Source organism: Pinus tabuliformis, chromosome 8 (genome assembly GCF_031772625.1).
Source record: "Pinus tabuliformis cultivar Carrire ecotype Pingquan chromosome 8, CPIR1, whole genome shotgun sequence".
In the NCBI taxonomy this organism is placed as follows: domain Eukaryota; kingdom Viridiplantae; phylum Streptophyta; class Pinopsida; order Pinales; family Pinaceae; genus Pinus; species Pinus tabuliformis.
Genome location: NC_142294.1, coordinates 1,317,254,411 through 1,317,265,573, shown reverse-complemented (window position 1 = coordinate 1,317,265,573; position 11,163 = coordinate 1,317,254,411). Strand labels below are relative to the sequence as shown.

General features: G+C 40.3%; 1 pseudogene; it reads left to right on the top strand.

The window, feature by feature from the left end:
* The first annotated feature begins 4,587 nt into the window (after positions 1–4,587).
* LOC149240330 (uncharacterized) lies at positions 4,588–5,344 on the top strand (annotated as a pseudogene).
* The last annotated feature ends 5,819 nt before the right edge of the window (positions 5,345–11,163 follow it).

The following is an 11,163-nucleotide window of genomic DNA, read 5'->3' as shown; positions in this document are numbered from 1 at the left end:
TTCTCAGGGGGTAGTTTAAAATTGCTCTATCTCCTCATCTAGAAGTACATTCTTGGACTTCCATATACTGTTGGAAATATCTTGCTGAGAATTGTGCAATGGAGGGGGTCTGATTAATCTCTGATATCATTTTATGGGTTTGAAAATGGCTTCAACTTCATTGCTCTTTTTCACTCTTTTCACAGCTGCAAGAATATTTAGTAGTGACTAACAACATTGGCTCATACTGGGGACAGTGCCTTCTTGGAAAGGTGTTGAGAACCTGTAGACCAATACCCTTCACCATTGGGCATGGAGTCATAAATATATCAACTTTGTAACCAACAAAACCTCCATGGGACTTTCCTCATCAATATAAAAATGTAAAAATAACAATTCTAACAACTAAAATGAAAATTCTCAGTTGGTGAGCTTATTTATGTACATTCATACTTATGCACCAGAGCTTAATTCACCTAGGTGAGTTCAACCCTTCAATGGATCTAGGCCAACATTAGAGTACTCGGCCTTATGCCTTCATGCTGCTGAAATTAAAAATTAAAGTAGACATCCACCATGAGAAGTATTCAAATAAGGAGCTTGATACATGCTACTGATACAACCTCTATTGCTGGCTTAAGAATCGTCTCATGTACTCATCCACGGGGTGATGGAATGGACTCACAAATTTTGTAGGTGCCTCTTTTTCATGAGCAATCTGCTGACCAATATCCTCTTGGCTAGGGAAGCCAGAAACACTGTCCATCTCCTCAACTTTAACTTTTTCAAGAAAAAATTGTTGCTGACATTTTACTACCGATATTTAAATGGGCCAACCCTCTTAGAAATCTACACTAGAGTCTTCAGCTTCTAAATTGTAAGATTCATGGATTGGAGGGCCCCTTGATAATTCCAAGTAGGAATCTTTCTATGATAAATAATCACAGACACTTCTTGGTCCTTCAACTTCAGGCTCTTCTTGGAAAATTCGCTCCTGGGAGCCTTCTTCCCACTTTTAGGTAAACAACTCCTTCTAAACCTCCATGAATACCTCATCCTCCTCTGAATAATAAGAATCACAAATAGGTGGAGGTTCTTCATTATTTAGTTCAGGTGAAATAAGTGCATCGTGGACTGGAGCCTCTTTAGTGACTTCGTGGTGGGATTCCTCTTCCTGCGTAGCTTCCCATGACTGGGAGCATTGTGGCTCGACATCACTTGACTTTCCATCAAAGTCATATATGTCATAAGAAGGAGAAACATCACATTCAACATAATCAAACCCCTGAGGGTTTGTTAGCAGCTCGATGACATTCCCTTCTCCTCGTTTTTTCTCATTGGATGATGCTTCTTGATGCGAGAGGATGATTTCTTGGAGTGGAGCACCACAAACATCTTCAGCAGGGTCATTAACCTTGGTAATGTCTTCATCACTAAAATGTGCGTAGAAATCTTCCAACAGAGCATTTAGTGGATAAAATATTTTGAAATGTTAATAGAATGCTATATGAAAACATTTGAAGGAAGATATGCTGCCATTAGGTATTGTTCTAAACAAAAATATAGCATCCTCATCTAAGCACCACTTGAGGAGATTCATTTGTACTTCTTCAAGAGAAATGTCCTATTGTTCCTTGCATTCATGAAAGTATTTGAGATGTTGGTGAGGTCTTCTCTCTCTATTCCCACTAAATCTAGTAAAATAGGTATTCCACTTGTTAAACACACATGGGGAGCGAGAGAAAATATGAAAGATAAATCATGAGAGTACAATTTTTATTAACAAATGATTTACATTTATAGTACAATATGTGACCGTTGGGTTTCACATCCCAAGGTCTCTTGGACTACTTTGTCTATTCATCTTCCACACTAACCCATTGAGGATTAGGTGTCCAACATTCCCCCCCTTAATCCGAAGGGTTATATATGAGTCCAAGAAGAGAGCTGTAATACAAAATGTGCAGAAATGCATGGCAGCACTAGGCTGAATGTGCTCTCTAAAATGTTGGTATAAAGGGTGGTGGTTTAAGGATGACCACCAACACTGGAATGCTTAGTGCAGTTCCCGGAACTCTTCCAAAACTGGCAAGAAACTGAAGTCTTCTGCTATAGGAAGTGATCCTATTGTTTTAAAGAGGGAAAGATTCAACCATGAAAGGGAGGTCTCACCCCACATAAAAGGGATAACTTCAACCTGAAAAGGGAAGTCTCAACTTGTGATGGTTTAAGGATGACCAACAACTCTGGAATGCTTAATGCAATTCCTGGAACTCTTCCAAAACTAGCAAGAAGCTGGAGTCTTCTGCTAGAGGAAGTGTTCTCAATTTTGTTCCTGGAATTCTTCCAAAACTGGCAAGAAGTTGAAGTCTTCTACTAGAGGAAGTGTCCCAGATTGCCAACTGAAGGCATGTTCAGGGGCATCTTTGTCTCTGGCTACAACTCTGAAACTAGTGTGGCAGGTTGTGGCTCAGGCTTGCTTGATGTGGCTTTGAAGCTTGTAGATGACCATCATTTCCTCCCTGTCAGATACAAGGTGAGAGGATGGAGAAAACTCAACTGCAAGACTGTTCAATACTCTGGAACAAGTTCTGACATGTGTTTGGAATATCTTCTTGGCTATTGATGCCCATTGCGAAGAAGCGATCCATCCAAGATTAATCTTTGTTCTTGCAGGACGTTTGTTTTTGAAGCATCTGTGTGAAGAATGACTGGTTTTATGACAGTGTTTACATGGATGAAGATCAAAACAATGATCTTTCAAATGGCCAACTCGGTCACAGTGTTGGCATTTCACAATCTGTTGTTGTTGTTGTTGTTGCTGTGGAAGAGGGGTAGAGTCTGGAATAGCTGGAGGTGAACTGTCATGAGGAGCAGGTGAACTGTCATGAATGAATCCAGCACTCTGAAACTGAATGGGCTTGGTGTAGTCTAGAATATGAAAGGACAAGTCCTTGTCATATCCAAGACCAGTTCTGTGCTTGTTGTGGACAAGCTATTCCCAAGGTCTGATGATGGGCTTGGGAAGTGTAGACTGAGTTTCTGCATCTGCATGTACAACTACTTCTTTATTTGAATGAATAGTAACATTATTGACTTGTTGTTGATGGGTGGTTGTCTCAATGTTCTGAACAAAAATAGGTTCAGAATGATGTCTATTTTGATGTAGCTCTTCTTGCTGTAGTTGTGATTCAAGCTGCAAAAAATCGATCTTTTCCTGTGCATATTGTAAAGATTTTTGAATATCTCTGAGAGTGTTTTTGTTGACTTTAACTGTACTTCCATCAGTAGATAAGATTAGAGTGCTTAATAACTCTAATAATCCATGATTTTTCTCCATTATTCAGACAATCAAATCAACAATGTATTTGTAAAAACAATCAAATGACCAAAAATGCACTCCCCTTTTTTTTTTTTTTTTTACACAGAAAATTAGTCCACTAGACAGTCACTTAACTGAATGTATACACCCGAAATAGAAGTGTTTCTGCGGAATTTTGTTGAGCTCAAAAATAGTGCCGAGGAGATAGCGTTCTATCCAACAGAACAACGTTCAGTTTTTAAATAACGCACATGATTTTAATCTTCAACATATTTGTATAACACGACCACACTGCTCCAAATCTCATTCGTTGTTCTGCAAATCTCATACACGATGTTTACATCCAGCTGCTTTACAACAATGGGGTATCAAATAAAGGAAACCCACAATGTTGTTACTCTTCTCTATTTTGATCAGTGATATATTTTTTTTTGAATATTCCAACGCATAGTAGACTAAGTCCATTGTACATAGCAGATTCATGTTTACAGCCTTCAACTCAAAACAGGAGTAACGCAATCCATTACACGGTCTTTCCGCAGAACTTTAACACTCAAAACAGATTCTATAGCTCGGGATTTTGATCAAAGCACATTCCAGAATTGAATTGAAATGACCATCGCACTATCTCCAAATTGTTCAACGTTTAATCACAAATGGAATACACCGTCCAGCACCACGATCCAGTAGAAAGCGTTCATATACATTGAATGGCATAGAAATGAATACAACCTTCAACTCAAAACAGGAGTAACGCAACCCATTACACGCGCCATTGCTGGTCTTGTTTTAACAAGAATGGAGATATATACAAGTGCCTAGATGCGAAAACAGGGCTGAGACCTCAAGAATGGTATCAATCTGCAACATTTATTCGGTACCAACTTATCGAAATTGTCTCTCTTTGGGCATGTTTTTGATGCTCGAAACAATTGCTAGTCCATAAATTGAGATGATAAAAACATGCGCGAACTGCGGTAGAATGTTAAAACATGTTGTTGCTGCTACTGAAATGCCGTCGGCACCATTACAAGGAAGATACCTTACTTTTATTTGTTAGACTTGTTCATGGTGGTCACGCGTCTCATAAACAGATGAGAAGTAGAAGAAATGAAGATGCCAACACAGCTGCTTTACGAGCGCAAGTGAAAACACTTTGCAATGAGAATCAATTGAATGAGGCTTTGAAGATGATGGAGGGCACGGGCATTGCTATTGACTTTGATACCTGATCTGCCCTGAGCATGCCTCTTTGCTGGTGATGAATTATCTTGGAGCACAGTAAAATGGCTGCTAAGACGCCTTTAACCCCGGCAGGTGTTCCCAATAAACGCCCGGCGACCTTAGCCAACTGCTCAACAACAGAAATGGCGACTGAGAATCCATTCAAAGCTGAATTTGAGAAGTACCGCGACCAACTCAACGAGATGAATGACAAGAGGGAGAGGCTTGTGAAGGCCAGCCGTGATGTTACACAGAGCAGCAAGAAAGTTATTTTCCAGGTTCATAGGATTGGCAAACATAATCAGCAAACAGTTCTGGGATGCAAGAGTACGTTGAAGCAGCGACTGTACTAGAGTTTTGTAAATCTGGAAAGCTTTTGACGCTTGCAGATCTTAATAGCAGACTCACAAAACTTAGTGATCCATCTACTAGCCCTTTGAAAATCAACCTTTTAGATTATCTTCTTGGGATTGGAGATTTGATGGGAGAACTCATGAGGTTAGCCATCAGTCAGGTAGTTGATGGAGAAGTAGAGGTGGCTAACACCATATGCAATTTTGTACGAGATCTTTATAAGGATCTCAGTCTTGTTACTCCTATAACTGATGATAGCTACGAAATGAACAAGAAGATGGAGACAATGCTTCAAATTTTAGTAAAAATAGAAAATGCTTGCTATGTTGTTCGAATTAGAGGATCAGAATACATAACTGATGCTCAGGGTGAGCAGTATAGATACACATTGGCACTTGATGAAGAAGGATAAAATTGGCGTTCCTCTACTGCAATGACTGGATGGAAACTTGGACCTTGTTAAGACACAGGGGAATAATGAGTCAGAGCTGCTAGGATTCTCTATTGGTTAGTGGGCGCAGAGAGCGTAGCTAAAATATGGCTGATAGGATTTCATAATAGAGAATTTAAGTCGCAGATTATTATGATTGAGCAGATTCAGAATGGCAGAGAGAGGTCAAAAATGGCGCTGGAGGAATGACAGGTTTCAGCTAAAATTTAGCTGAGAAAATATTCCTGAAATGATCTGCACATAAGGGCCATAAAACAAATGGCTCAAAATAATTATGCAGGGCAGGAATACGCCTGCTCTGATACCATGTTAAACACACATGGGGAGCGAGAGAAAATATGAAAGATAGATCATGAGAGTACAGTTTTTATTAACAAATGATTTACATTTATAGTACAATATGTGATCATTGGGTTTCACATCCCAAGGTCTCTTGGACTACTTTGTCTATTCAGCTTCCACACTAACCCATTGAGGATTAGGTGTCCAACACCAGTCATGAAACGTAGAGGCATGATTGGGATAACCAACAATACAAGAGAAATCCAATGGGGAAAATTGGCTCGTCAGGAATGAATGAAGGGCCATCTCGAAAACCTACCTATATGAGTGATTCCAGTTTAAAAAGTATTGAAATTTTCGGCTGCTATTGCATCAGGGCAAGTATGGGGCTGCTTGAAAGTCAAGATGATCCAACATAGATGTGGACAATGGAGTGGCCATGATGTTTACCATAAAATTGATAGTGGAGTCACCAAGGTGAAAGATCTTCAACCCACACTTCCCTTACTCACATAATAGAGGAAATGTAAGATTTTGTCGTACCCAGGGATCCCTTCCTCGAAAACGGTGCCAGAAGATGTTGTCGCTTCTAGATACAGCCTTGGATTTGTTGGGTTGTGTTATATTCTTTCCATGACTAGCCCACGTAGTTAACCAGGGGGTTAGAGGGGGCGCGGAGGCCCCCTTCGTTATGCCGACTGTGTAGCGGGGGGGGGGTCACAGGGGGTTTGAGGCATACCCATAACCCCACTTTATGGGGTTTGGGGCAACGCCCTAGAAAATTTTGGTTTTGGACCCTATGTTAGGTTAGGTGGACCCACCTATGGTTTTGTGCATGATTTTCGTACATGTTTTTGGACGCGATGGTTTTTGGTCCATGGTATTGGATGCGATGATGTTTCGGTCCATGGTATTGGATGCTTCAGCATGTATAAATACGTATTATAACATTGAAAGGAACATAATGAAAAATCAAGCTGGTAGTCCCAGTTTTGGGATCCAGGGGAAAAGCTCTGTGTATATGTCTCTTATGTGTTATTCTTTCGCATTGTTTATTTTCGTGTTTTAGAATTCGTATGCAGGTAATTTCTATACGGGGTTAAAACCTACATTTGATATCAGAGTAGTTTTGGCTTCAAGGGGATGCCTTTGTTGTTGAGGGGTTTCGCTCGGGCTTGTGGTAGACTGTGATTAGTTGGAGATCTACGATATTGATTCTGGTGGTGAAAGAAGATGGCGAGCAGTGGAAAGATAGAGATCGAGAAATTTAATGGCCAGAGTTTTGAGTTGTGGAAACTCAAGATGTAGGATTTGTTGGTGGATAAAGATTAGTGGATCGCGGTAGATCTGGGTACCAAACCAACGGGAGTGTCTGATGAAGAATGGAAGAAGTTGGATTGGAAGGCAAAAAGCACAATATGATTGTGTGTCTCAGATTCAGTATTGCTGAATGTATCAGGGGAAGCTACAGCGAAGGCTTTGTGGGACAAGTTAGGGACTTTGTACCAATAATAATAAGTCTCTGGTGAATAAACTGTTCTTGCAGAAAAAGCTGTATAACCTAAGGATGACAGATGTAGACTCGATGACAGAGCATCTGAATGCATTTAATATTGTGTTAAGTCAGTTAGCATCTGTTGATATTAAAATTTCAGATGAAGATAATTGCATCAGTTTGTTGTGTTCTCTACTAGATTCGTGGGATAGTCTGGTTATTGCAATAGGTAGCAATGCAACTACCTTGCATTTTGATGAAATAGTCTTATCCTTGTTGACGGAGGAGATGAGATGGAAAAATATGGAGAGCCAGAATGGTGATGCCTTGTCTGTACGAGGATGGTCCCAGAACAGAAACAAAAATAAGTCATCGAGTGGGAGATCTAAATCTCTAGGAAAGCCTGTAAAGGTGGTGTGCTGGAAATGCGGAAAGGAAGGGCACTTCAAAAGGGACTGTAAATCAAAAGCTTTTGATAAAGGAAAGGGATCTGATGATTCTCCTTCTGTAGAGGCAAAAACCACCTCAGATGAAGGTGGGGATGTGTACTTGGCTTCTTCAAGTACACATGTAGATCATGAGGCATGGTTGATTGACTCAGGTGCATTGTTTCACTTCACTCCCCATAGAGAGTGGTTCTACGAGTATGAGAAATATGATGGTGGTGATGTCTTCTTGGGGGATGACAGGAAGGCTAGAATCATTGGTTGTGGAAAAGTAAAGTTGAAGCTACAAGGTGGAAGGGTTAGAACACTTCCGAGCATTCTACGTATTCCTGCATTAGTTAGAAATCTCATTTATATTAGCAAGCTGGATGATGTAGGTGTAAAACAGTGTTCGAGAAGGATACCTGCAAGATGGTTCGGGGAGAACTGGTATTGATGCGGGGAGTTCGGATTGGAACTCTATACAAGCTGCAAGGTAGCACAGTTGTTGATGGGTGCAACAGTTCTGTGGTTCCTGAAAGTGAAGCAGAAAATCTAGTGGTCTTTGGAGAGAAGACCATGTTGTGGCATCAAAGGCTTGGACATATTGGAGAGAAGGGCCTTCAAATACTTCATGGTAAAGGTATGGTAAAAGGTATGAGTAATAGCTCTCTGGATTTTGATTTTTGTGAAAATGTGTACATAGGAAGCAGAATCGGGTGAGTTTCCCCTCTGGTGGTAAGATGGCGAAACATATATTAGAGCTTGTGCACAGTGATGTGTTTGGACCTATGAAGGTTCCATCATTGGGTAAGTTTGTGTACTACGTATCATTTATAGATGACTTCTCAAGGAATACATGGATATATTTCCTTAAGAAGAAATATGGAGTCTTTGAAAGGTTTAAAGAATTTAAGGCTCTAGTGGAAGACCAGACAGATAAGAAGATAAAGGTGTTGAGGACAGATAATGGTGGAGAGTTGTATAGTAAGGAATTTGAAGAATTAGGTAAGAAGTGTGGTATAGCACGGCAGAAGACTACTCCATATACACTTGAGAAAAATGGAGTTGCAAAAAGAATGAACAAGACACTCATGGAAAGGGCAAGAAGCATGCTCAGTGATGCCGGGTTAGGACAGGAATTCTGGGCAGAGGTGGTGGAGACAGTATGTTACCTGGTCAACAGATCACGTTCATCAGCGTCGGAGGATAAGACTTCACAAGAGGTATGGACTGGTAAGAAACTCTCTCTTTCACATCTGAGGGTATTTGGATGTGATGAATATGTACATGTTCCAAAGGAGAAAAGAACCAAGTTGGATAGTAAATCTGAAAAGTGCATCTTTATTGGGTATAAGTATGGTTTAAAGGGTTATAAGATTTGGAACCCAGTAACAAGGAAGGTTGTGTGCAGCCGAGATGTGGTGTTTAGAGAGGTGAAAGATGTTATTAAACATGAAGTCCAACCAAAGGAACCTAAGAAGATAGAGTTTGAGCTTAAAGAGGAAGAATCAGACTCTACAGCAGAGGAGGAATCAGAAGATGAAGAGCCACAAACTCCGGGTGTGAGAAGATCAGTTCGAGAAAGAAGGAAGCCAGAACGGTATAGTCCATCTACTTTCTATTCAAATTTTTCTTTATCTATTACTGACGATGATCCGAGAATTGCGAAGGAAGTAGTAGATTCAGAGGATGGCAAACTTTGGAAAGAGCCCATGGTTGATGAAATGGCATCTTTTCACAAAAATGAGGCTTGTCATCTAGTGGAGTTGCCGGCTAGAAGGAAACCCATTAGCAGCAAATGGGTGTTCAAGAAGAAGACAAATGCAGAAGGAAAGGTGGAGAAATACAAATCTCGGTTGGTAGAAAAAGGTTATTCCTAGGTGCCGGGAATTGATTTTGGTGATATTTTTTCTCCTGTTGCCAAGGTAACTTCTATTAGATTACTTTTATATGTTGCTGTTACTTTTTATTTTGAGGTAGAACAGATGGATGTGAAGACAACATTTCTTCACAGGGATCTGGAAGAGGAAATATACATGAAGCAACCTGAAGGCTTTGCGGTGAAGGGTAAGAAAGAACTGGTTTGCAAGTTAAAGAAGTCTCTGTATGGGTTAAAACAGTCACCAAGGATGTGGTATCAGAAATTTGATACATTTATACGGGGACTTGACTTTACCAGAAGCAAAGCAAATCACCATGTGTATTTTAATTTAATTGGTGACCATGTTATTTATCTGGTCTTGTATGTGGAAGATACATTGCTGGTTGGAAATGACAAAGAAATTATCCAGGATTTGAAGACCGAAATGTCCTCCAAATTTGACATGAAAGATCTTGGTGTTGCAAACTATATTTTGGGCATGGAAATTAAAAGAGATCGGGCAAAGAGGAAGCTCTAGTTAAACTAGAGGAAGTATGTAGAGACAATACTGTAGAGGTTTAATAAGCAGGATAGTAAACCGGTGAAGGTTTCTATTCCTGTAGGTGTGAGGTCATTTGCTGAACAGTGTCCCAAGACACAAGAAGAGGAAGAGAACATGTCCCATGTTTCATATGCAAGTGCAGTCGATAGCCTAATGTATGCAATGGACATTGCACATGCAGTGGGAGTATTGAGCAAGTTTATGTCAAAACTAGGGAAGGAGCATTGAACAGTAGTGAAGCAAGTTTTCACGTATTTGCATGGCACTAGTGGTTATGGTTTGTGCTACCAAAGAAGACCAGGATTAGACAGAGTTTTGGATATCTGTGGCTTTTTTGATGCAGACTGAGCTGGAGATCTGGATCAGAGAAGATATACAAGTGGGTATGTGTTTAACCTATTTGGAAGTGCAGTCAATTGGATGAGTAAGAAACAATCTTGGCACTATCAACTACAGAGGTAGAATACATGGCAGCCACTCATGCAAGAAAGGAAGCAATTTGGTTGCAGAGATTGTGTTCAGGTATGGGGTTAGTACAGGGAGCTATAAGGATAGATTGTGATAGCCAACGTGCAATTTTCTTGGCAAAGAACCCCACATATCATTTAAAGACAAATCACATTGATGCTTAGTATCACTTTGTGAGGGATATGATAGAAGAAAAAAAGGTGTTGCTGGTAAAGGTGGACAATTTGAAGAATATTGTAGATGCATTAACAAAATCTATGATCTCTGAGAAGTTCTCTTGGGTTAGAGAGACAATGGGCGTTTTAGGGCTGGAAAAATGACTAAGCTCTCTTGTGGCCCCCTGTGGAAAGAAAACAACAAGTGGGAGAATGTTGGATTGTGTTATATTCTTTCCACGACTAGCCCACGTAGTTAACTAGGGGGTTAGACGGGGGGTGGAGCCCCCCTTTTTTGTGTCGATTGTGTAGTCGGGGGGTCAAAGGGGGTTTGAGGCAGACCCACCTATGGTTTTGTACATGATTTTCTCACATGTTTTTGGACGTGATGGTTTTCGGTCCATGGTATTGGATGCAATGGTGTTTCGGTCCATGGTATTGGATGCTTTGGCATGTATAAATATGTATTATAACATTGAAAGAAACATAATGAAAAATCAAGCTAGTAGTCCCAGCTATGGGATCCAGGGGAAAATCTCTGTGTATATGTGTTTTATGTGTTATTCTATTGCATTTTTTAGT